This window comes from Chiloscyllium punctatum, chromosome 14, assembly GCF_047496795.1.
Source record: "Chiloscyllium punctatum isolate Juve2018m chromosome 14, sChiPun1.3, whole genome shotgun sequence".
NCBI classification, from domain to species: domain Eukaryota; kingdom Metazoa; phylum Chordata; class Chondrichthyes; order Orectolobiformes; family Hemiscylliidae; genus Chiloscyllium; species Chiloscyllium punctatum.
This window is the reverse complement of record NC_092752.1, coordinates 78,394,047-78,400,239: the sequence shown is the minus strand read 5'-3', so window position 1 is coordinate 78,400,239 and position 6,193 is coordinate 78,394,047.

Genomic DNA, 6,193 nt, shown 5'->3' with positions numbered 1-6,193 from the left:
TAGTCCCCATGACTCTTCCTATCCATATAACCTGAATCATTCCCCAGAAACCTCCCTAACTTCATAACCTCCAAAAAGCCCCACGACCCTCCCTATCTCCATAATCTCATCCTGACCCAAAGACCCACCCGTTCAGAGTAACCTACTTCAATCCCCATGATCCTCCTGATCTGTGCAACCTCCTTCAGGCCCAACAGCCCTGCAGATCTCTTTGGCCCCTTTCAGGCCCCACAGCACTCCCTATCTCCATAATGTCCTTCAGTCCCCACGACCCTCCTTATTCCCAAAACATCTATTACCTGTTGAACCTGTAAGCTACATTTTTCAGATTGATAAACCCGAACTCCCATAACCCTTTCTGCTGTCAGTCTGAAACCAAACAGTGTTAACCTGATAGTAGGTCGGGAGCTGAAGTATGTTTGAAAGGATATGTCAATGAACAATAACTGGACCCTTAGAAACGCTTTTAATAAAAAGAGAGTATGTTTTTGAGCATGTTGGATTTTATTTTTATTGGTGAGAATATAAATGGCAGAATAGATACGGGTGTAGGAGTGGTTGTACCGAGGAAACGGTTTATTTGAATTTTCAGAAACCTTTACACAAGTTTCAATAAGGGCTAAAGAGTAACTTGTTAGAGAATAGGGCACCTTAACTGTCAGGAGGTGGGTGAGATATTAGACGAAATAGTGTTGTCAGAATTTACTGTGGAGAAAGACATGGAAACTCGGGAAGTTGGGGACATAAATAGTGATGTCTTGGAAAGAATCCTCACCAGAGAAGAGAAAGTGCTGCAATATTAAAATAAATAAAGGTAGATCAATCCTCAGTCACTTGTTAGTTTGATGCTAGAATATTGTGGGAATCTGGGGAAGAGATTGCAGTGTCCCTAACAGAGATATTTATATTATCAACATACACAATGAGTTACTGGAAGACTGGAGGGTGTTCCATCACTTTAAGGCTTCAGGGAGCAGCCAGGAAATCACAGCCCAGTGATCTACTGGTATGTTGTTGGAGGAGATTCTGAGAGAAATGAGCTACATATATTTGGAAAGGCAAGGGCTGATTTGAGATAGTCAGCATGGTTTTGTGAGTGGGAAATCGTGTTTCACAAACCGGATTGACTCTTCGAGGAGTTGACCAAGAGATCGATGAAGGCAGAGCAGTCAACGTTGTCTACATGAACTTCAGCAAAGCATTTGACAAGGTTCCAGGGATGTCGAACATCTAATCAATAGGAAGAAGGAAGCTAACTTAAGTTTGAGGAACCAAGGATCAGAAGCTCTAGAGAGTTACATGGGGCAGCACGGTGGCTCAGTGGTTAGCACTGCTGCCTCACAGCACGAGGGACGCGATTTCAATTCCAGCCGCAGGCGACTGTCTGCGTGGAGTTAGCACATTCTCTCCATGTCTGCGTGGGTTACCGACAGGTGCTCCGGTTTCCACCCACAGCCCAAAGATGTGCAGGTTAGGTGAATCAGCCATGCGTTGTTCAAGAAAGGGAATAGAGATAATCCTGGGAATCACAGACCTGTCAGTCTTCTGTCTGTGATGTGCAGATTATTGGAGACTCTGAGATCCAGGATTTATGATTCCTTGGAAAACCATAGTTTGATTATTGAATGTCATTATGGCTTTGTAAGGGACAGGTCATACCACACAAATCATATTGAATCCTTTGAGAATGTGACAAAACACATTTATGGCTCATTGAGAAAGTACAGAGCATGGGATACAGGGAAACCTGCCTGCCTGGATACAGAATTCCTGGCCCATAGAAGACAGAGGGTGATGACAGATGGAAATCATTCAGCCTGGAGCTCAGTGACCAGTGGTTTTCTGCAGAGAGAGGTCAAAACATCTCTGCTCTTTGTGATTTTATGTATGACTTGGATGTGTGAGTGGAAGAGTGGGTAAGTAAGGTTGCCAATGACACGAAGGTTGGTGGAGTGGTGAATAGTGTGGATGTCTGCTGGAGGTTGCAATGGGGCATTGACAGGATGTAGAGCTGGGCTGAGAAGTGGCAGATGAAGTCAAATCTGGAAAAGTGTGAAGTGCTTCATTTTGGAAGGTGAGACTTGAATGCAGAATACAGGGGTAAAGGCAGAATACTGAATAGTGTGGAGGAACAGATGGATCTTGGATTTCATGAGCAGAGATCCCTCAAATTTGCCACCAACCTGATAGTGTTGTTAAGAAAGAATATGTTGTATTGGCTTTCATTAGCTGGGGGATTGAGTTTTAAAGCAATGAGGTTATGCTGCAGCTCTATACAGTCCTGTTTAGATCTCAATTAGAATATTGTGTTCAGTTTTGTTCCCTTCATTACAGGAAGGATGTGGAAGCTTTAGAGATTGTAAAGAGAAGATTTACCAGGATACTGCCTGGACTGGAGGGCATGTCTGATAAAGAAAGGTTGAGGGAGCCAAGTCTTTTCTCATTGGAGTGAAGAAGAGTGTGGTGTGATTTGTTAGAGGTGAACAAAATGGTGTGAGGCAACGATAGAGTGAACAGTGAGAGACCGCTTTATCCCATGGTACAAGGGGTCATAATTGTAGGGTGATAGGAGGATAGGTAAGGGGGGATTTCAGAATTAGTACTTTACACAGAGAGTAGTGAGTGGGTGGAACAGGACATTTTACCAGACTCTTGGATAGGTACATGGATGATAGCAAAATGAAGGGTATGTCAGTGATTTTGATCTTACAGTCAGGTAAAAGATGGGCATGGCATCATGGCCGAAGGGTCTTGTGCTGTACTGTTCTGTGTTCTACGTTCTGTCTGGTAATCTGGGTAATAAACTCAGATCAATGTAAAAGGATATGGCATTCAGGAGGAGCTAGTCAACTGGATACAAAATTGGGCTTGATGGTAGGAGACAGAGGGTGATGGGAGACATGTTGCCTTCCTGACTAGAGACATGTGACCAGCGGTGAAGTGGGTCCACTGTTGTTTGTCATTTGGATAAATGGTTTGGATGGGAATATTGGTTTTGTGGGAAGTTTTTTGAGTGATACTGAAATTGTTGGTAAAGTGGACAGCGCAAAACGTTACGTATGATACAACAGGGCGAATAGTACACTGGGATCGTGAGCTGAAGAATAGTAGATGGAGTTTAATTAGATAAATGTGAGGTGTTCCATTTTGGTGAAACAAACCAGAGTGGGTTTGTACAGTTAATGTTCGGGCCCTGGGTAGTGTTGTCAGTCAGAGACCCAGGGATGCAGGTAGATAGTTCTTTGTAAGTGGTGTCACATGTAGACAGGCTGGTGAAGCAGACATTTGGGGTGGTTATCTCCATTCGGGAGAGCACAAAGCGTCGGAGAAGGATGTCATGTTGTGGCTGGAAAAGACATTGGTGGGGCCACCATAAAACATTGTTGATCAGTGGGAAGAATTCATCTGGTTCACTCACCTCCTTTAGGGAAGGACATCAAATATTCTAACCTGGTCTGGCCGACATGTGACTCCAGACCCACAGCAATATGGCTGACTCTGAGCTACCCTCTGGGTAATTAGCAGTGGGGTCAAAGACCGTTGTTCCAGGCAGTGACACCCACATCCCATGAATGAATATATAAAAATACCGATGTCCCTCCGTACCTCTGCAAACCCCTCCAGCTGCAGCAATCCGTCCTGGCTTTGTAACACCCTGACCACTCTCTGTGACACTCTCACCACCTCCAGCACCTTCACCTCTCCCTGTTCCTATTGTGTCAATGAACCCTGACCGTGGCTCCCCTTCCTACAGCCCTCCTCCTGCGAGCAGACCCATTGCAATCCATTACCATTGACTCCTAAAACACTCCCTCACTTCAGGATTTTAAGTACTCTTTGGTGATCCTCTTCGCCTCATAATCTAGTATGATCCCTTTCGTCCTGAGTGAGGGATCAGTGGGAATTTCTTGCTGAGGTTTTTACTGTTTCAGTGGAATGTCCTTTTGTTGAGTATTTTGCATTGTTCCTTCAAATGGTTTCCACTGTTCATTTACAGACATATGTTTCAGTCTGTTTAGCTTGTTTATCTTGGTCAGTTCCCCTCTCACACACACATAATTGGCTATTTTTATTTCTACTTGTAGCTTGTCCTTTCTGTGTTTCACTTTAAAACTTTGTTTATTTAAACTGCACTTTATCACAATTTCCCGAAGGATCTCTCCAGGTGACATTACTCATTCACTAAGTTTCATTACACGGTCGCTCTGCGATAGTTATGTCCCTTAACAGTTGCACAATGTGTTTTTCAAAGAAACACTGAAAAAAAAATTCTCCGAACTCCTCTTCCAATATCAATGCTGTCCGTGTGATTGTCCCTGATAATACAAATATTTACGTTTTCCAAAATTATCACAATGCCTTTGTTAAAAAATTCCAAGAGTTCCTGTTGAATGCAGTGATGAGCAATGAAATGCTGTTCGGTGGCTAAAACTATTCTGCATCTTGTGTTTTTGGCAAGTAGTAGCCAGAATTTACATTCAGACTGACTCTACTTCATGATCTGCGGCCAAATGATTTCTCTGTAATGCCTTTGGTATCCATTATTGTTAGCGTTACCCATTTTGCCTGAGATTGCACAAGATTACGAACCACTGAATATTTTGTTCACCCTGTATTCATGTCTCCCTGTTGTCTAAATATCTTTTATCTCTGTCTCACAAATCCATCGACCTTATTGCAGCAACGTTGTCCATTCAAAAAAAACATAATATACTGCCTTCCACAATTTTCTGTCACAAATCTATTCGCTGATGTACAATTTTAGTTAAACTCTGTCCCATCCTGTTCCTTTCTGCTTGTTTTCAGCCACATTCCCATGCTGTTCCATTGCTTCACCTTTTCCCTTTGGATTTGGAAAGCTCCTTTCACCTGCATCCTCTCTGTCAGTTTAATGCCCTGTCCATAAACCTACCGACATGATTAGCCAGGACACTGGTCCCAGCACAGTTCCAGGGGGATCATCCTAATAGATATTTTTAAAAATCAGGAATGGGATGTGTGAGTCTCTGGCTGACCAGCCTTTCTTGCCCAGTCCTAGAAGCCCTTGAACTGAGTAACTTGCTCGGCCATTTCAGAGGGTAATTGAGAGGCAAACACTTTGCTGTGGGGATGTCGTGCAGACCACGTGAGGATGGGCAGATGTCCTTCTCTAAAGGACAAGTGTTTGGATTTATTGTACATCAGTAATGGTTTCATACTTATTTGTGGATTGTTAATTATTGATTTCAAATGTCTCCTTTTCAGATGGCGGGATTCAAACCTGCCTCCCCTGAACATTAGCTGAGGTTTTGGATACATTCTCTCGCAATACTATCACTAGGCTATTACTTCACCTGCTCACTGGGTGCCCATCCCTGAGCACTGATACAAGGGCATCATGAAGCTAAACCCATTCTTCCCACACAATTGTGTGATCCTGACATCTTCCAGCAATGTGGGACTATTTCTTCATATCGCTCCATTTTCCAGATCTCTGTGGAACTCAGTGCCATTCTCCATGTGTAACCCTCACTGCATCTGTTTAACTTCACATTCTGTCTATTTCTCTGTCTCCTGTAGGTACTCAGGAAAGTCCTGACTCAATAGCCTTCCCAGCTGCTGGGTGGATCGTCCATCACCTCATTGAATGCAGTTGGTCTGCCAGAGAGAGACAAAGGGAAAGGAGATCTGGAGCCTTCAATAAATCCAGTAGTGAAGTAAGGTCACCCACAGTGCACAGAGCAAAGAACAATGAGAGGGATCCAACCATCTGTTAACACAACATGACATAGTACAATGCTGGAGCGGAGCACAGTGCACACACACACCCCAGGCTCAATCACCACACCAATGTAAGTTCTGTTATATTAAAACTCACGACTCTACACCAGTGTATCTATGGCATGTCTTGTGGTCCAGTGTCTTCAATAATTTTTAATTCCTGTAACAGATCCTATCGCTGTAACCTCCTCCCTTCCCGATAGTCCGTCCACATATTTGAATTGTGCTGCATTCCAGACGACCTTCCTTATCCCTGTAACTTGGTTCAGTGTTAACAACATGCTTTATCTCGGTTGCCTTCTTCTCCAACAATGTAAACACAAGGACTGCAGATGCTGGAAACCAGAGTCTAGATTAGAGTGGTGATGGAAAAGCATGGCAGGTCAGGCAGCATCCGAGGAATAGGAAAATCGACGTTTCGGGCAAAAGCCCT